This window comes from Muntiacus reevesi, chromosome 5 (assembly GCF_963930625.1).
Source record: "Muntiacus reevesi chromosome 5, mMunRee1.1, whole genome shotgun sequence".
NCBI lineage: Eukaryota > Metazoa > Chordata > Mammalia > Artiodactyla > Cervidae > Muntiacus > Muntiacus reevesi.
Genome location: NC_089253.1, coordinates 54,341,190 through 54,362,605, shown reverse-complemented (window position 1 = coordinate 54,362,605; position 21,416 = coordinate 54,341,190). Strand labels below are relative to the sequence as shown.

The 21,416-nt window shown below is 38.4% G+C and overlaps 2 pseudogenes; one reads left to right on the top strand and one right to left on the bottom strand.

Annotated features, from left to right (window-relative positions):
• Positions 1-6,242: 6,242 nt before the first annotated feature.
• On the top strand, positions 6,243-6,843 carry LOC136169337 (chromobox protein homolog 1 pseudogene; annotated as a pseudogene).
• A 10,752-nt stretch (positions 6,844-17,595) lies between these two features.
• LOC136169336 (complement component receptor 1-like protein) overlaps positions 17,596-21,416 on the bottom strand; it is a 48,001-nt pseudogene continuing 44,180 nt past the window's right edge.

Genomic DNA, 21,416 nt, shown 5'->3' with positions numbered 1-21,416 from the left:
TTTCATGGTAAAGCCAGACTGACACCTAAAACTCAGAGTTTCATGTAAGGAAAATAAGCTTTTGTTCTCAGACATCTTTATTCCATTTTCAATGACTAGTTCAATTTAGTCGCTCAGTTATGTCTAACTCTGCAACCTCATGGACTGCAGCTCACCAGGCTTCCCTGCCCATCACCAGCTCCTGGAGCTTTCTCAAACTCATGTCCATCGAGTCTCAATGACTGGATGTGTGCCTTTATTAGGTACAATGCACTGAGTGGGAGGTCCACTCCAGATGTCCACTTGATTGTCTTTGCTGGTGCAGTATATTGACATCTTATCCATCAGGTCAAACAGTTTTTTCCTACTCTCTCCAAGATTGCAGTGGTAGGTTACCACTGTTCTGCATCAAAAATATTCTCTGTTGGGGCTAATGAAATTTCCACTGATGATGGCTGAGGGTGGCCCTTAAGGATGTCTAGGAAACAGAGAGGCAAGTTAAAACTTCATGGGGGTTTTTCTGTTGTTGTTGTTGCTATATTTAATTACAAATTTGGGTAACTAGCTTAAAAAGTGATCAAATGTCAATATTGAGAACATTTCTGCACTTGTATAATATTTGCTAATGTACAGATATGTTTTTACAAGATTGCAGATTAGGTAACCTCAATATTGTGATCTCTGATCTTCTAAGTATTGCTATTTCAATAAATGGGTCCACATATTACTATAATCCACATACTTCTTATTTTAGGTGAGAATTTGTATGTTATTTAACTTTTTAAAATTTAATTCTCTCTCTGTAGAGAGCATTTGGATTTATTCTATTGGTTTTTAATATGTATAACATATAGCATAGATTATCAAATATATAAAAATCAAAAGCTCTAGCATGACTAATAAAAATAGATAAAGCACAAATACACAGCATTATACAGGACAAACACAACAATTACAGATTCAGAATAATAAAAATGATTGAATGTTTCCACTTTGCTTAATTTTCAAAATAAGGATGTTAGAAATAAAAATATATTTTCCCAGTATTGACTCAAGATGAGGTAGCATATAAAAAGAGGGAAAAAATTACATCAAAAACTACTGCTGAAAAGATATGAAACACAGATAAGGCTATCAGCAGGTTTCACATAATATTTAAGTAACAGACAATTCTTAGTTAATTTAAATCATTCAAGAGCATATAAAATATTTCTATCACATTTGGCATGAATATCTTAAAGCAGACATTTGCTTATTTTTGGTTGAGAAAATATTTTATACTGCAAAAAATTTTCATAATTACTGTGGAAAATTTATAAAATTTAAATAAATATCAATGCTAAGTCCATTATCTAGAAAGAAACATTGCTAACTATTATATCATATTACATAATGTGCAGTCTTATTTACATATCAAATATATTTAATGTGTAATCTTAAGTAGACAAACACATACAGATAACATACTTTTAGAATATATTTGTCGCCTAAGGAATATTAAAAAGCAGACATTACTTACCCAACAAAAGTTCATCTACTCAAAGCTATGGTTTTTCCAGTAGTCATGTATACATGTGGGAGTTGGACTAGAAAGAAAGCTGAGCACTGAAGAATTGATGCTTTGGAACTGTGCTTTTGGAGAAGACTCTTGATGGTCCCTTGGACTGCAAGGAGATCTAACCAGTCAATCCTAAAGGAAAGCAGTCCTGAATATTCATTGGATGGACTGATGCTGAAGCTGAAACTCCAATACTTTGGCCGCCTGTTGTGAAGAACTGACTCCTTGGAAAGGACCCTGATGTTGAGAAATACTGAAGGTAGGAGAATAACAGGACAACAGAGGAGGAGATGGTTGGATGGCATCACTGACTCAATGGACATGTGTTTGCGTAAACTCCAGGAGTTAGTGATGGACAGGGAAGCCTGGCAGTGCTGCACTCCATGTGGTCACAAAGAGTTGGACATGACTGAGCAACTGAACTGAACCGGAGGACTGTTTAAGAGTACAATCATACTGTCTGATTACATTTGGAATAGTTCTCTCTCTCGTCTAGTGAAGTTCCTCATTTTTTTTAAGGGTTGCTTCTGAAGTCTCATTTTTATTTATTTATTTTTTCTCTCCAAACTTTAGACTTTTTATTTTATATTGGGGTATAGCCAATTAACAATGCTGTGGTAGTTTCAGGTGAACAGTGAAGGGACACAGCCATACACATATATTTTAAATTTTTATTAAAACATGTGCGTTATTTCTTCTAGCAGATCATTTCCAGACATTGTTTAGAATGTGCATAATATTTCAATGCTGTTTACTTTTTCACTATCATAAAATAATAATGGAGATAAAACTTGTCCTTGTAAAAACTCATGGCGATTTCTTAAAGTCATAGATTGTAGAATTTCTGGATTAACAACAGGCATACAGTTAAGGCTTTTTGATATATACTGTGTCCTGGCCTGTTAGAAAATTCATCACCAACCATGCTACTACCAGTTGAGAGAGAATGTTGATTTCTTTACATTATTATCTTTACATTATCACCAAACCCAGACTTATATCCTCTTTATACCCTTTGTTAATGTGCAAAGTACTTCTTCCTTTATATGTCTTGAAGTGTAAGGAGTTCATATTTCAAACCGCTCATAGGAGAGATATCATGTCACTGTTTAGACAAAGAATAAGAGAGCAGGGAGAGCCCAGGGCTTGAACAGATGTGTTGGGATTAAGAGTTGACAGAGAGGAGGCAAGACAGTTTCACTAGTCTTGGATTCATTTCCTTCACTGGAGAGAATAAGTATCAAACTGGAAGCTGTTCAACCAACAAAAGAGGAGTTTGGGGGCTGTTCTTAAAAAGTTCAAGACTGTTTAAAATTAATGATACCCCAGAATGTGGAAAAAACAGGAGGAACTAGATGCTAGGGACTTTGTGAGTACCTTTAAGGATGCGAGTGTTTTCTTCAAATATGGAGAGATACTATTGCCAAAAGGAATGTAATTTATTTGTAATTCAAGAGGGAAGCTCTAGAATAGAGCATGGAATAAAATGGGCTAGGGATTTCAACTCATGTTCAGAATTGGTGTCTCCAAATCCCAAAAGACAGTATTGCCTGAGAGAATACATTCAGCATCTGATGGACCAATGAGTTGATAGCTAGAGGCAAAGATTAAAAAAAAAAAAAAAAAAAAAAACTATGTTGTACACACTCCATTAACTTCCTCAGCATGCATATCTCCATGACAAATGTGAAAGGCTACAGTCTGAAAAAAGTTCAAGAACTAGACTGAACTCCATGTATTTTATCTGGCTTTTATTATTTCTCTTTTTCTATCCTCTCATAATTAAAGAAATATTTCATCTTTAATTTCCTATGGCTCACTCTGCTTCTTAATTTCTTGGTTTCATTTGGATTGTACCCAGTTCCAAAATAAAACAATCCTTTTGTAGATAGAACTCTCTGAAAATTTTCTCCTTAAAATCTGTTTTTTCTTACAGTAGAATTGCCACTTTCCCCTCATTTTTTTGCATGTTCTGAATATATTGTATACTAACACTGCTATATCATTTTAGTTTCGGCAAGTTTCTTGTAAATGCAACAAGATTTGTGATACTTTTCTGATCCTACTTGGAAAATTTTGTTTTTCAACAACGATTTTAAACCATACCAATATATTGAACTGAATGATATGTTTTACCTTGATTATGTCATCACTTCATTATGCTCCTGAATAACAGTCAATGGTAAGCATGTAGCAACGAAAAGCAGATTTGCCCCCAAACAATAAAAGGGCTTATTTCTGGCAAAAGTGACAGATACTATCCATGGTATTCTCTTTTCTTTCTTATTTCCTACCTGAAGCAAATAGGTACCTCTTTTAGTTGCTCTAATAATTTGGAAGATAGATAACCCATTTTTTCTTCCATTAGGAATTTATTTCATGTGTGCTATTTACACAAACGACACAGGTATTCACCTATTTTCTCCATTTTGGTGTCCAAATATATATTGTCTATCCGTGTCTGGAATGATAGGTCCATGAATCAAGGCAAATTGTATGTGGTCAAGCCGGAGATGGCAAGAGTAAATATTGATATCTTAGGAATCAGTGAACTAATGGTTGAATGGGGAATGGGTGGGGATTTAATTTAATTTAATGGGTGAATTTAATTAAGATGACCATAAACCTACTACTGTGGACAAGAAATCCATAGAAGAAATGGAGTAGCACTCATAATGAACAAGACTACAAAATGCACACTTTTGGGTGCAATTTCAAAAATGACAGAATGATCTCGGTTCATTTCCAAGGCAAACTATTCAACACTATAGTAATCCAAGTCTATACCCCAACTACTAACACCAAACAAACTGAAGTTGAATGGTTCTATGAGGACCTAGAAGACCTTCTAGGTCTAGTCTAGAACTAACACCAAAATATATAAATATCCTTTTCATCATAGGGGATTGGAATGCAAAAGTAGGAAGTCAAGAGATACTTGGAGTAACAGGTGAATCTGGCTTGATAGTACAAAATGAAGCAGGGAAAAGGCTAACAGAGTTTTGCCAAGAGAACACATGGGCTGTAGCAAACACCCTCTTCCAACAACACAAGAGACAACTCTACAAACAAACATCACCAGATGGTCAATACTGAAATCAGATTGATTACATTGTTTGCAGCTGAAGATGGAGAAGTTCTATACAGTCAGAAAAAAACAACACTGGGAGCTGACTGTGGCTCCGATTATCAACTACTTATAGCAAAATCAAAAACCAAAGAAAGTGGGGAAAACCACTAGGCCATTCAGGTTTAATGTAAACCACTCCCTTTTGATTATACAGTAGAGGAGACAAATAGATTCAAGGAATTAGATATGGTAGACAGTGCCTGAAGAATTATGGGTGGAGATTCATAACATTGTACAATAGGTAGTGTGGAAAACCATCCCAAAGATAAAGAAATGCAGGAAGGCAAGTGGTTGCCTGAGGAGGCTTTACAAATGTATTAAGAAAGAAGAGAAGTGAAAAGCAAAGGAGAAAGGGAAAGATATACCCAACTGAATGCAGAGTTTCAGAGAAGAGCAAGGAGGGATAAGAAGGCTGTCTTCAATGAACAATGCAAAGAAATAGAGGGAAACAATAGAATGGGAAAGACTAGAGATTTCTTCAAGAAAAATGGAGATATCAAAGGAATATTTCATGCAAGGACAGGCATAATAAAGGACAGAAATGGTAAGGGCCTAAAAGAGGCAGATGAGATTAAGAAGAAGTCACAAGAATACACAGAAGAACTGTACAGAAAAGGTCTTAAAGATCACACACAATGATGTGATCACTCACCTAGAGCCAGACATCCTGGAGTGTGAAACTAAGTGTGCCTTAGGAAGCATTTCTATCATTAAGGGTAGTAGAAGTGATGGAATTCCCACTGAGATATAATCCTAAAAGATGATGCTATTAAAGTGTTGCACTTAGTATGTCAGCAAATTTGAAAAACTCAGCAGTGACCACAGGACCAGAAAAAGTCAGTTTTCATCCCAGTTGCAAAGAAGGGCAGGGCTAAAGATTTTTCAAACTAATGAACTATTGTGCTCACCTCACATGCTAGTAAGGTTATGCTCAAAATCCTTCAAGCTTAGGCTCCAGCAGTACTTGAGTTGAGAATTTCCAGATGTACAAATTGGGTTTCGAAAAGGCAGAGGAATCAGAGATCAAATTGCCAGCATCTGTTGGATCATAGAAAAAGCAAGGGAATTCCAGAAAATATCTACTTCTGTTTCATTGACGATGTAAAAGCCTTTGACTATGGATCACAACAAACTGGAAAATCCTTAAAGAGATGGGAGTGCTAGACCATTTTACCTGTCTTCTGAGAAACCTGTATGCAGATCAAGAAGCAATGGTTAGAACCCTACATAGAACACTAACTGGTACAAAACTGGGAAAGAAATATAATAAGGCTGGGTACTGTCACCCTGTTTATTTAACTTATATGCAGAGTACATCATGCAAAATGACAGATTGGAAGTTAGAAGTTGGAATCAAGATTGCTGGGAAAAGGAAGGCAGCTCTTTGGCCTGAGTAGACCAAGACAATGCTACGTGGGTTGGGTGGATGGCTGGGGGATTGGGCTGGAGAGGAAACATAGTAAATTGGGAAGAGGACTGATGGGACAGTCTGGACGCTTGAACCAACGTAGGGAGGGTTGATGAATGCAAGACCCAAGCAGCAGCATCCTTTATACCAGAAAGCTGGTGGGCACTATGGGGAAAAAGCAGAACAAGAAGAAAGTGGAGGAGGTGCTAAAAGAAGAGGAAGAATAGTGGTGGAAAAGTTCTAGACCATCGAGTGGCAAAGGGCAGTGGAGTGTCTCCTAAAGTGGAAGGGTTCTCAGGTGAGGATAACACGTGGGAGCCAGAAGAGAGCCCGGATTGCCCTGACCTCACTGCTGAGTTTCTGCAGTCACAAAAAACAGCACACGAGACAGAGAAATCAGTAGGAGGCAAGCACAAAGCCGGTTCTGATTCGGAAGATGAGGGGGAGGAGAGCAAACCAGAGAAGAAAAAAGAGAGTCAGGAAAGCCTTGGAACCAGAGTGGATGACTGGAGATACAGACTCCAGTGGGGAACTCACGTTCCTGATGAAATGAACTCTAATGAGGCTGACCTGGTCCCTGCCAGGAAGCCAATGTCAAGTGCCCACAGGTTGTCATATCCTTCCTCTGAGGAAAGGCTGACATGGCATTCTTGCCCCTCAGAGGATGTTGACAAAAAAATGACAAGAATTAACTCTCTTGAATACCAGCCCCTGTCACATCTGACTATCAGTTTAAAGTGGGGAAATAAGGAATTCTACTTGTTTTGAGAAGATGTCCTTTGAAGAGCCAGTACAGTTTCTGTGCCCTACAGCAGCCCAAGTGCTTTACCAATGCAGTATACTAACACATATATATGGAATTTAGAAAGATGGTAATGATAACCCTATATGCTAAACAGAAAGAGACACAGATGTACAGAACAGACTTTTGCACTCTGTTGGAGAAGATGAGGGTGGGATGTTTCGAGAGAACAGCATCGAAACATGTATATTATCTAGGGTGAAACAGATCACCAGCCCAGGCTGGATGCATGAGACAAGTGCTCAGGCCTGGTGCACTGGGGAGACCCAGAGGAATCGGGTAGAGAGGGAGGTGGGAGGGGGGATCGGGATGAGGAACACATGTAAATCCATGGCTGATTCATGTCAATGTATGACAAAAACCACTACAATATTATAAAGTAATTAGCCTCCAACTAATAAAAATAAATGGGGGGAAAAAAAAAAGCTGTTCCATGCTGTATAGTTTGCACACCCATCCTGGTGGAGAGGAAGGAGCATCAGTGTTTCAAGGCAACCTGTTCTGAAGTTTGCTTAAAAAAAAAAAGAAAAAAAGCAAAGGGCCTCCTATGAAGGACAAAATGCAGAATGGGATATGGGAGAGCAAGAGATACTGTAGATCTTCAAAGAGCATCTCCAGAACCCACACAGCCTTCTTCCCGACAGTGTTAACACTGCATTTGTACAGCACAGCATGTGTGTACTTTTTATCTATTACTGGTGTATTATTTGGAGTAGGTGGGATGGGGTGGGAAAGAAGGGAGATGGGTTAGTATCATTTTTGTTAAAATTTGGGGAAACGGTGAAACAAAGGAAAGAACAACTAATGATGAGTGGGTTCTGTGTCCATAATATTGTATCCCTTCAAAAAAATGTCATTGGCAACCTAAATGAGTGTGAAAGACTGTTTAAAAGCTGTGAATGCCTGAAACTTAGAAGCCAAGGTATTCCCTGCCTGAGATTAATGCTGTTCCAAACAAAGGACTAAGAAGCTACCAAAGCTGCAACTTGGTGGATGGAAACTGATTGAGGAGGAAAAGTCTTACTGGAGTGTATACACAGGCAGATCATTCTGTCTTAGAGGTGCTAATTCATGAAATTGACAAGACCCTTTCTCTTCCTATTTTGAAGTTATAAATATCAGCTTCTCCATCCAAGCCACTGGTGAAGTATTTAGGGAAGGACAGAGAGTGGTATAGGAGGGAGGTGAGTAGGGAAAGACAAGGGCCATTGATCATAAGGTGGAAAACTCTTGGAACCTCTATTTTTTGAACTTTGAAACCATTTGTGGCAGGGTTCAGTCACTGACAGCACAAGTTCAAGAGTTGAATGATTTCAAAAGCCCTGGTCTCAGGAGAAGATTTAATTTTCATACTGGGGCAGTGGTTCACTTTAAAACAAAACAAAATTTTTAATCCTAAGAATTAACTAAAATCCAAAACTCTGTCTTGAATCATGAGATCCATCAGTTCTTGACATCATCTAGACCTGCATCTAGAAAAAAAAAAACTGAAAAGTGAAAAGTGAAGTCTCTCAGTCATGTCCAACTCTTTGCGACCCCATGGACTGTAACCTACCAGGCTCCTCAGTCCATGGGATTCTCCAGGCAAGAGTAGTGGAGTGGGGTGCCATTTCTTTCTCCAGGAGATCTTCCCAACCCAGGATTGAACCCGGGTTACCCACATTGCTGGCAGATTCTTTACCGTCTGCACCACATGTGTTAGGTTTCTGTGAAAACTTTTGTTTAAATGTAAACTTCATATCAACACTGTCAGTTTTTTGTCTTAATAAAGCTATATAGATTTATAAAAAAGAAAGATTGCTGGGAGAAATATCAATAACCTCAGATATGCAGATGACACCACTGTAATGGCAGAAAGCAAAGAGGAACTAAAGACCATCTTGATGAAAGTGAAAGAGTAGAATGAAAAGCTGGCTTATAACTCAACATTCAGATAAACAAGATTGTGCCATCTGGCCCCTTCATTTTATGGCAAATAAAAGGGGGGAAAATTGGAAGCAGGGACAGATTTTCTCTTCTTGGGCTCCAAAGTCACTGCGGATAGTGACTGCAGCCATGAAATTTAAAAATCATTTGCTTCTTGATTAGAAAGCTATATAAACATAGAGAGCATATTAAAAAGCAAAGACATCACTTTGCTGACAAAGATCCATCTAGTTAAAGCTATGGTCTTTCCAGTAGTCATGTATGTACAAGAGAGTTGGAACATAAGGAAGGCTGAGCACCAAAGAATTCATGTTTTTGAATCGTGGTGCTGGAGAAGAATCTTGAGAGTTTCTTGCACAACAAGGAGATCAAACCAGTCAACCCCAAAGGAAAGCAACCCCTGAATACACATTGGAAGAACTTAAGCTGAAACTGAAGCACCAATACTTTGGCCACTTGATGAGAACAACCGACTCATTGGAAAAGACCCTGACGCTGGGAAAGACTGAAGGCAAAAAGAGTAGAGGGTGACCATGGATGAGATAGTTGGATGGCATCACCAGTTTAATGGACATAAGCTTGTTCAGACTTGGAAAGATAATGAGAGATAGGGAAGCCTGGTGTGCTGCAGTCCATGGAGTCTCAGATAGTCGGACATGACTTAGTGACTGAACCTCAGCAACAATCCATCTTTTATATAATAAAAGTGTTCTTTGTTTTTTTTTTTTTTTACTTTCATTTTCTAGTTTTATGGATATAGTGTATGACTTTAGAAATGGTTTTTAAAATTATGATTATGTTGCAAAGTTTCACTATTTAACAACTAGTTCTGTTATTGTATTTACTTTTATAACTTTGATGAAAATATAACATTTTTTGAAATTTGTTTCTGCCAGTTTTGTTTTTGTCAATTTTCTATATAACCAGTACTCATCATTATCCTTTAAAAATACTTATGACTGCATGAATTTATCTTTTCTTTATCCCAGGAAGTATGCTTCCTGGAAAGTATTCAGGTGTTATTTTTGGGTCCTTGCTTATATTTTAATGTACATATGTAGCCTCTAGATGTTAATAAAACATTAGAAACTCTATCTTCTGCAAATTAGTGCTGTGAAGGATTGATGTGATGTCAATGTATACTAATTTCTTTTGCAGATATTATGTTTATTAATTTTCCATCTGCACTCAATTTTTTTTCTCATTTTTCTGAGATACAGAATATTCTCTAGTAATGGCTAGGTATGGACTTACTGTTTTCCCTTCTGGAACTTTTGTTACATGTATTTTGAATCATATTACTCTTTTATACATAGCTTCTCTTTTCTTCTTTGTCCTTTTGCTTAATTCTAGGAGAATTTGATTTTTTTTATTAGTCTCCAATATTCTACAATATTCAGTGTGTTTATTCAGATTTTTTTAGTCTGACGTTTGTGTTTTTTGTTCATATGCAAATCTGTAAAATATCATAAGATCAATGGTTTTTATTTTATACCAATTAGAGGGTCACTCTTATTCACTAACACACACAGGGTACTGTCAGAGAATGTATACATTGCACTTGGAGAAAGAAGTGTTTACATTTATCCTAATTTTATTTTGTGGGGTTATAGATTCTATGATCGGTAAAGCCTTTGCTAGCAATGTTGCTGAAGGCCATAAGCTATTCTGGGGTGTTCATCAGGACAGTATAGATCCACCAGTTTTCTCTAACTAGTTCAGCAGCTCCCACTGGGAGTGAGATTGAGATTGTACCATATGCTAAGCAATAATAAGCACCAAAGGTGGGACTGCTGCCCAGAAAACATAAGGCCTGACATTTTCACAGGATCTCTGCTGTGGGTTGAATAGTGGTCCCTAAAAATGTGTGTTGAAAATCTAACCCCCAATGCCCGTGAATGTGACATCATTTGGAAATAAGGTAGTTGTAGACATAATCATATTAATATGATGTCATTGGGATGGACCCTAATTGAAAAGATTGGAGTGCTTATTAAAAAAAAGAAACTTGGACATCAAGACCCACAGAGAGAGGAGAGAGTCATGTGAAGGTACAGACACAGAGCAAAGATGGCTATGGGAAGATGGAGACAAAACCCTGAGTGATGTAAAAGGCCAAGGGGGGATTACCATGATCCAAAAAAAATCAAGAAGGGATCCTCCCTCAGAGGCTTTGGAGGGAACATGCTCTGCTGACACATTGATTTTTTACTTCTAGATTCCAAAACTGTACAAGAATAAAATTTATTGTTGATCTGAGCTACCCAGTTTGTCACACGTTGTTATTGCAGCCCTAGCAAACAAGCAGGACATCAACTTTAAGATCTGCCTTCTACACAGTTGCTTCACGATCTTCTCTTTCTCTTTCTACCTAGTGAATACCTGACTTTCGTTGTATGCACTGCTCTGGTTTCCAGCAAGGATACAGATTTTTTTCTCAAATCTTATCATACCTTTATTCATTTCAATTAGGTATTGAAAATCTGTCTTCAACTTGGTTAAGAGCAGATGGAAACAGCCTAGTCCTCCTTGCTGAGATATGCCCAGAAAGTAGAATTTCTGCCCTGCTACTCTTGAACCAAGAGCTGTTGTTTGCAAATCACCTTCTATTACAAGAAAAATTGACTCTGGATCCAAGTGGGTGTCTATATCTCTGTGAGCCACACCATTCACAGGATCTGGAGGAGTTTAATATGATTTTCCTTGGGAAGCAAACAGAATTGGAGTCAGGTAGACTAATCTGAACTTTTGATAGTGTATAACAAGTTATTCCCATCTGTCTATTACTTTCAGAAGAGCACATGGAATTCTGATGGCTCTATAGATTTTTACATCCTACAGAACCTCGCCAGACTGCCTCAGAATTAGCCACCCACTAAGCATCACTTTCAAAAAGATCTCAACTCTAGATTTGCCTCTAATCTCTTATTAAAATATAAAGTTATTTGTGGACTTATGTCCCACCAGTGTAATTTTTCTTTCCCAGTTATTCAAACAGTTTGCATCCCCTGAAATATGTTTTTCCTTATCTTGAGTAATTCATTATTTACTTCCCTGTAGCAAATGGAGCTTTCCTGCAAATATTTCTTGAAACTTTCTTATGAAATAAGCATTTAAGCAAATCATTAGAGATAACCTGTAAGACCAACTCTTACATCCACCTGATTGCACATGTTTAACAAAATCCCCTTATCACTAAAATTTGGAAAAATATATATGATCTTATTGATACTTTGACACCATGGGAACACTCCAAAGATGGGTTTACTCACATTTACAGACGTCTTTGGCACTTGACCATGTGAAAATTTGTAGACACATGATAGAGAATGATTTCCTGTGGTACTCAGGATAGCATTCATACATTAATGATGTCCCAATGGGAAACTCTGTTTCATTGGTTTGGATATTCAATTTGGCAAATTGGAAATGACCTAGGGCATTACAGTGACCTAGGGACCAAAATGTAAACAACATAAGAGTTAAAAAAATATATACCTAATGCCATTCTTCTTTCTCTAGTATTAGATTTGAGGTCACACAAAATAAACTTTTATTTTGGAAAGATAATGTTCTTGTGATCTTTGAAGGGAAATTTCCATTAGCACATATCCATTAGAAAACAAACTATCTGGAAGTCTATTTTGCTATCTGGACCTTCTATTTATATCATTTGCTGTAAAAGACAGCTCCCATTCAATGTTTCACATTTTCAGGGAGACAGGGAGAGTGTTTCTGCCCAGCTTCCACCTGGTTTGGTGTCTGTGTACTTCAGTGCATCAAAACCCCAGTAGAGGACTTATAAGCATGAATGCAGAACTCAAGATGTTTTCTGAAACTTTGAAGCAATCACTAGCTTTCTAGGTCTGATTCCTAGGAAGGTCATTGCAAAACAATACGATAATAAATGTCATCTCCTCGAAATAAAACTACCACCACCAACAAATCAACAGTTATTATAAGAAAATATTGTTTGATGTGTATGTTGAATCAAAGTCTAGCTTTAGCTTTAAAACCCTGTGCCTATAGCTCTAGGCTCAATGAGTAAAGACTCACTTTGTATTCAATTAGAAGGAAATCAAAAAATGTATATATACTTTGAAAAATAGAAATCATTTCCTCTTTGCTTTGATAATTTCTCCTTTAGTTTCTATTGAGCTCTCTTCTTCTTCTCTTTCCATTTTTTTTCATATAGTGAAAGTTATGCTAGATACAATTTTGCACCTAGACAATTCTGTCTGAAGATCTGCAAACCAATTTCTCATCTCTTCAACATAATTAAATACTTTCCCTTAATATTAAAATTTGATTTATTTTCAATATATTTCAATTTATTTATCCTTTACAGGATATATTTTGATCTGTATTGCCAGTTTCTTTTTTAACTTAGAACTTGAATATTAGGTATAAATAGATTCTAGTTCAAGGAGTTCCCCCTTATAAATAAAACCTACTGGACAGAGGAGCCTGGTAGGTTCCTAGTCCATGGGGTCGCAAGAATCGGACATGAATTAGTGGCTAAACCACGACTACCAAAGGCCAAATGAACATGAAGATGGTCTGGCAGATCTCCGGTCTAGAAAGTCTACCTGATAAAACGATGGCTGCCATCTCAGTACAGGTGATTGTTGCTATTCAGCTGTCCAGTCACGTCTGACTCTTTGCCTCCCTGTCCCTCACCATCTCCCGAAGCTTGCCCAAGTTCATGTTCATTGCATCAGTGATGCCATCCAACCATCTCATCTGACTCCCTCTTCTCCATTTGCCCTCAATCTGGTGGGGAAAAAAAAAAAATCTCAGAATTTAGGTGACTGCCTCTTGCTGTTAATTCAGTGAATCGAAACTAGGTCTCTGTATTTGTAAACAGGCACATTAGGAAACAATCACAGACAACTAGCCAATCTGATCACACAAACCACAGCCTTATCTAACTCAATGAAACTAAGCCATGCCTTGTGGGGCCACCTAAGACGGACGGGTCATGATGGAGAGATCTGACAATGTGGCCCACTGGAGAAGGGAATAGCAAACCACTTCAGTATTCTTGCCTTGAGAATCCCATGAACAGTATGAAAAGGCAAAAAGATAGGGCACTGAAAGATGAACTCCCCAGGTCGCTAGGTGCCCAATATGCTACTGGAGATCAGTGGAGAAATAACTCCAGAAAAAATGAAGGGATGGAGCCAAAGCAAAAACAACACCCAGTTGTGGATGGGACTGGTGATAGAAGCAAGATCCAAAGCTGTAAAGAGCAATATTGCATCGGAACCTGGAATGTTAGGTCCATGAATCAAGGCAAATTGGAACTGGTCAAATAGGAGATGACAAGAGTGAACATCGACATTCTAGGAATCAGCAAACTAAGATGGACTGAAATGGGTGAATTGAACTCAGATGACCATTATATCTACTACTGTGGGGAGGAACTCCTTAGAAGAAATGGAGTAGCCATCATAATCAACAAAAGAGTCCTAAATGCAATACTTGGATGCAATTTCAAAAACAACAGAATGATCTCTGATCGTTTCCAAGGCAAACCATTCAATATCATCGTAATCCAAGTCTATGCCACAACTAGTAATGCTGAAGAAGCTGAAGTTGAACAATGCTATGAAGACTTACAAGACCTTTTAGAACTAACATCCCCAAAAGATGTCCCTTTCATTATAGGGGACTGGAATGCAAAAGTAAGAAGTCAAATAACACCTGGAATAACAGGCAAATTTGGCCTTGAGTATCCTGGAATGTGAAGTCATGTGGGCCTTAGGAAGCATAACTACAAACAAAGCTAGTGGAGGTGATGGAATTCCAGTTGAGCTATTTCAAATCCTGAAAGATGATGCTGTGAAAGTGCTGCACTCAATAAAAAAGTGCTACCAGCAAATTTGGAAAACTCAGCAGTGGCCACAGGACTGGAAAAGGTCCATTTTCATTCTAATCCCTAAGAAAGGCAATCCCAAAGAATCCTCAAACTACCTCACAATTACACTCATCTCACACACTAGTAAAGTAATGCTCAAAATTCTCCAAGCCAGGCTTCAACAATACGTGAGCCGTGAACTTCCAGATGTTCAAGCTGGGTTTAGAAACGGCAGAGGAACCAGAGGTCAAATTGCCAACATCCGATGGATCATTGAAACAGCAAGAAAGTTCCAAAGAAAATCTATTTCTGCTTTATTGACTATACTAAATCCTTTGACTGTGTGGATCACAATAAACTGTGGAAAATTCTGAAGGAGATGGGAATACCAAGACCACCTGACCTGCCTCTTGAGAAACCTGTATGCAGGTCAGGAATCAACAGTTAGAACTGGACATGGAGCAACAGACTGTTTCCAAATAGGAAAAGAAGTACATCAAGTCTGTATATTGTCACACTGCTTATTTAACTTATATGCAGAGTACATTATGAGAAACGCTGGGCTGGATGAAACACAAGCTGGAATCAAGATTGCCAGGAGAAATATCAATGACATCAGATATGCAGATGACACCACGCTTATGGCAGAAAGTGAAGAGGAACTAAAAAGGCTCTTGATGAAAGTGAAAAGGGAGAGTGAAAAAGCTCACTTAAACCTCAACATTCAGAAAACTAAGATCATGGCATCCAGTCCCATTACTTCATGGCAAATAGATGGGGAAACAGTGGAAACAATGGCTGACTTTATTTTTCTGGGCTCCAAATTCACTGCAGATGGTAATCACAGCCATGAAATTAAACACACTCCTTGGAAGGAAATTTATGACCAAACTAGACAGTATATTGAAAAGCAGAGACATTACTTTGTCAACAAATGTCAGTCTAGTCAAGGCTATGGTTTTTCCAGTGGTTATGTATGGATGTGAGAGTTGGACTATAATGAAGGCTGAGCGCCAAAGAATTGATGCTTTTAAACTGTGGTATTGGAGAAGACTCTTGAGAGACCCTTGGACTGCAAGGAGATCCAACCAGTCCATCCTAAAGGAAATAAGTCCTGAATATTCATTGGAAGGACTGATGTTGAAGCTGAAACTCCAAAACTTTGGCCACCTCATGCGAAGAGCTGACTCATTTGAAAAGTCCGTGATGCTGGGAAAGATTGGGGGCAGGAGGAGAAGGGGATGACAGAGGATGAGATGGTTGGATGGCATCACTGACTCAGTGGACATGGGTTTAGGTGGATTCCAGGGTTTGGTGATGGACAGGGAGGCCTGGCATGCTGCAGGTCATGGAGTCCCAAAGAGTCAGACACGACGGAGTGACTCAACTGAACTGAGCTGAACATTAGAAAACCCCAAGTTGAAACCATGGTGTTTCTGGAGAAGAGTGAGGACAAAAATGACTTGAGTGTCTGTTCTTGGCCTGTTTCCTTCAAGAACTGCTCTTTTCTTTCAGAGATCTTAGCAGTGAATATGTTATGTGAAAGAGTCACTTCAAAAATTTCCTGTCTCCTTCTGTCTTTGCTTTCTGAATGTTCATATCTTTGTTGTGTTGATTACCTTAGGAAACCTTCTCCACTCCTTAGAAACACACTCTCTTTTGCATTTTCTGATTGAGTTTATATTTCTCTGTTTTTTTGTTTTTTTTCCTTTTCACCAGAGAAGGAAAACTTCAACAGCTGAAATTAGTGTGAAGCTAAGAAGTAATTCAGCCTTCTCTTCACTTAGAATTTGTCTCAGATGGTAAAGAACCTGTCTGCCAACTCACAAGATGCAAAAGACTCAGGTTCTGTCCCTGAGTCAGGATGATCCCCTGGAGAAGGAAATTGGTACCCACTCCAGTATTCTTGTCTGAAGCATTCCATGGACAGAGGAGCCTGGTTGGCTACAGTCTGTCAGACACGACTGAGCATGCACACACATAGCCCATATTGGCTAAAACAATCTTTGTGTTTAGTTTACAATGTAGCCCAATTTTCACAGGGAATGCACAGTGCTCTTCAGCCAAATAGGCTATTAATAGCAATTTTGCAGACTTTGTTTTCTGCTGATTTGTGTTTCTCTCCAAAATCTACGAAGATGGTCAGTTTATGCCAATTTAGGTTCAAAGATATTTCCTTTCAGTTCCTATACTTTGACAACATTTTCCTTCTAATTCTAATTAGATGGACTTTCCTGGTGGTCCAGTGGTTAAGAATCACCCTTGCAATACAGGGGATTCGGGTTCCATCCCTGATTGGGGAACTATGATCCACACACCGTGAAACAACAAGGCTGAACACCAACATCACTGAGCATGTGTCTCTGGAGCCCACGTGCCACAACTAGAGAGACTGCTTATCACAGCTAGCGAAACCCTGTGCTCTGGGGCCCAGCACAGCAGCTATTGAGCCGTGGCTCCACAACGAAAGAGCTTCTGCATGACAGCAAAAGATACCCCTGACCCTACAAAGATTCCTCATGCTGCAACCAAGATCCGCCAGGGCTATATACAAATAAAATCATCTAAAAGGATGTATTGTATAGCACAACTCCTGCTTCCTCAATCTGCAATGCAGGAGGTCTAGGTCGATCCCTGGGTCAGGGTCTCCTGATGGAGGAAATGGCAACCCCCTTCAGTATTCTTGCCTGGAGAATTCCATGGAGAGAGGACCCTGGTGGGCTATAGTCCATGGGTTCACAGAGAGACACGACTGAGTGACTAGAACCAAAATCATCAGAATCTTACATGTCGATGTCTCTTAAAACTATTTATTATTGGTCTAGCATTTAATTTTGCCAAGTGCACAAATAAACACCACCTTGTAATTACGGAAATTTGGAGAGTCTTATTTAGATATTCTGAAGTCTTTTGGAATGTGGGGTAGTGAGCACTAAGCTGGAAGTGCACAACGAGGGACAGGACCTCTCCAGATTCCTCTCCCCTGACTGTCACTGGTGCGGCAGATGGTGCTCTCCCCAGTGGGGCTGAAGCCCATCCCTTTCTAGGTGCAGGTCACACATATGTTACTTCTTTTCCAAAAGGAAAGACTTCCAGAGGTTTTCTTCTATGTCTCCAACTAAGGATATCAGGTTGATGTGGACAGAAAATTTCTGTGAAGAAGGTAAAAGGTAGGTTTTGTTGAAGAGTTTTCACCAGAGGTAATCTGCATTCATAGGATGCTATGGCTGGTTCTACCTAAAAACACAGAAAGGACTAGATCAACTGAGATTTCAATCTCAATTTTTAATCAAAACTATATAAAAGAATTTGCTTATCCTAAATCTTCCAGGCTTTTAAGTATTCTGAATAAGAGAAATTTACACCTTTATTTAAGTACCAAAACTTTTAAAGAAGCAAAATGATCTCTTGGAGGATAAGTCATTCATTTACTCAATGTATATTAATTGAGTACTTATTTTATGTCAGTCATTCATCAGGGTCTGGTGATAAAATGGTGAAGCATACAGATAAATTCCTTGTCCTCCCAGGAGCTTACATTCTCAGGAAAGATTTCTACATATGTATTCTACATATACTAATCATCTAATCATTGCATATTGGAGACTCATGTTTTAATCAGATTATTGTTTCTGAATCTTTCAACATAATTACCTAGATATGAGTTCCAAGAATTTAAGGAGTCTTAAACAGCTCAGCCTGTATAATGCTGTTCCCCATTTTCCCCTTATTCCTTCACTGCTCTGATCTACCATCTCCATAAAAATTACTGTAATTTTTTTTTTTCTTGTGCCACCTCTCCACTTAAGTATAAATAACACAGGACAGGGAGTTTGCTCATTTTGTTCACTGCTATAGCACCAGTCCCTGGAAGAACATCAAACACAGCATATATGCTCAATAAATTGAATTAAATGAATGAATGGTTTATACTTGTATATTAGCAATGCAAAAACCATAGAGTACTTTGATGAGATTAAACAAAAGAAAGGAAAAAGAAATTGGTCAAAGCTTCACATTAGCTAATCTTTCCTGATTTAGAGGCAAACTACAGCAGGATTTGTCATGTCAAACAAAGAATTCTAAATGGCAGAGCCTGATCAGAGGGTTCCCAAAACATATGATGCACTTGAAAGTGAATTACAACAAATTGAATCACAATAAAATACTCATAAAACAAGAAAATACTTGTCATAATTAGAATTAGAAAATAGAGAAATAACTGCTGGAGAGGCCAGGAGTCAAATTACAAACAGATTAAAGGGAGAGATTGGCCTTCAGTGTTATCCCTTCTATGCACATTCACTGAAGCACTGCCATTTCAAAGGCTTTCCATTCCAACCAAGACACAGTAACTAGCAGAACTGCCTTTTAATTGGAATCTAAGGAAGTAAATATTTGTGACTATAGGAACATTTTAAACCAAAATGCCATTTTGTTTGCAAAAATCTCGTCATTTTGAGGATGCGAAACCAGCAGGTGGCAGGGGTGCAGAGGCCACATCAGTCTTGAACAGTCACAGCTTCCGGAGCGGTGAGGGATAAGAGCAAAGCACAGTTAAATGGTCACATTATACAGACCCAGCCTAAGATGAAGAAGGCACTTGTAGCATAGCTGCCATCTCCTTGAATCTGGATCCAGACTCAGAGAAATCAGTCTCTCTCTAAGCATCCCATGGTAATGCTGATAAATCGTCTCATAGTCATTATTAGAATAAAACATCCTCCAACTGAAGGCACTGGAACAGCTAGTAAAACAGCCCCCAGTTTGGATTAATAAAGCAACAAATAACTGGAAAGAGAACAATGACTATTCTTTCATCTCTATATTTGTGGTGGTGATGTAGAAAGTTCACAACAGCATGTTGGGCTACAAAAGAGTAAATGTGAATATCCTGGGAGCAAAAATGAAAGGAGATTGGAAATAATTCTGGTACAAAATCCTCCAAAATTCTCAATGTATGTTGGACCCTTGTGTGTGTGTGTGTGTGTGTGTGTGTGTTCAGTCGCTCAGTCATGTCCAACTCTTTGCAACCCTATGGACTGTAGCCCACCAGGCTCCTCTGTCCATGGGATTTTTCCCTGGCAAGAATACTGGAGTGGGTTTCTATTTCCTCAACCAAGGGATCCTCCTGACCCAGGATCAAACCTATGACTCTTGCATCACTTGCATTGCAAGTAGATTCTTTATCACTGAGCCACCAGGTAAGACTGGGCCCTCATGGCTCCTAAATTTATTAGTTGCTGGTATTTGGCTGCTGGCAAGGATTCTTTGGAATTTTGAGATCAGGCACTTTATTGCTCTTGGCTTATACTTCCCATGTAGAGATGTGCATTCTGTGAAAGGCCTAATATTCTGATAAACAAGCAAATGACCTTACTTAAAACATTAACATCAACCACCATAATCCCATTTTAGAGCCCTTAGCCTATTACTAACCAGGTGACATATGATTGAATGAACTATGATTATACTTCCATTCCTACTATAAAATTTATTTTTGATGGTTAAAAGATTTCTGAAACAATTCTTAAATGGTCTCAGTTATTTTTAATAAGTTTTCCCACATAACAATCTTTTTCTGGATCTCTGAAAATTGCTCTTTTTCTTTTATGCTTGGAGAGTATGATTTCTTCACTTAATGTGTCACCTATATATGCTCATAACTATTAGCTGTACTTGTGTTTTTGAACTTGCCATTTAACTTATGTTTCAGGTTTTCCTTCATATCTCATGTTATTAGTTCCACCTGTTCCTCACTCTTATTTTCCATATACACTTCCCAAATTTAGTATCCCTGAATATTTCCTTTTTTTTTCAAAATCACACTAAACCCTTTTTTTATATGAAGCTCAGTTTCAGCATTCAGCAGGCCAATCAGCTCACACTCACCCCTCATCACAAATGAAGGATACTTTGGCTACAAGGTGGAAATTAAGCACAAAAAGTACACTTCCATTAGGAAGTTAGTCCAGAAAGTCAGCACAAGATTTCACTAGGGAAAAAAAGATAATAATAAAACCACAGGAATGGGATTTTCCTATGAGGAACAAAGAGATTGGTCTGCAAACCAGAGAGTAGGGGCACATTGGGGGTCTGTCGGGCTCCAGTCTCCCTAGGATGTTCAGCACAGAGAAGCAGACCCTTGGGATCATAGCCAGGCTACAGAACACCTCCTGTCCAGGAGAACAGTCATCCTTGTGGTTTGGAGTGTTTTTGCCATGCAGAATTTCTGGAGGTGGCTGACATACTGAAGAAAGAGAAACAAAGTGCTCTTAATTGTGGGAAAATAACTTCTCCTCATTGATGAGCTAGCCAAGAGACTCATAATCATGTCTATATGTTTTAACAGTTGTGGTAGACTAACATTTTATTGATGGCAAATTTAAACAGAGAGAGAGAGAGAGAGACTCTTGTTAAAAGAACTGATACACTTCAGAACAGTGACTAGAACTGAGACAACCTCGGTTCATGGTTTTCCATCTAAAGTACACTCCTGAGATAACATAGCACGCAGTTCCCATCCACAGTATGTTCTATTAATATCACTGTTCACTCAGTACATGGTTGTTAGATTGATGGATTTTTATATCTTCATACCTCCTTTCTAGAAAGGCATCACCAATTTACATCCACATTTTTGGCAGTAAGAAATGCTTGTGCCCAAATCTCATCCAACATATTGCCCAGTCATTTATCACACTATGCTGTGACCAACAAAATTCAGACATCTCTTTCCAAGTCTGCAGTGTC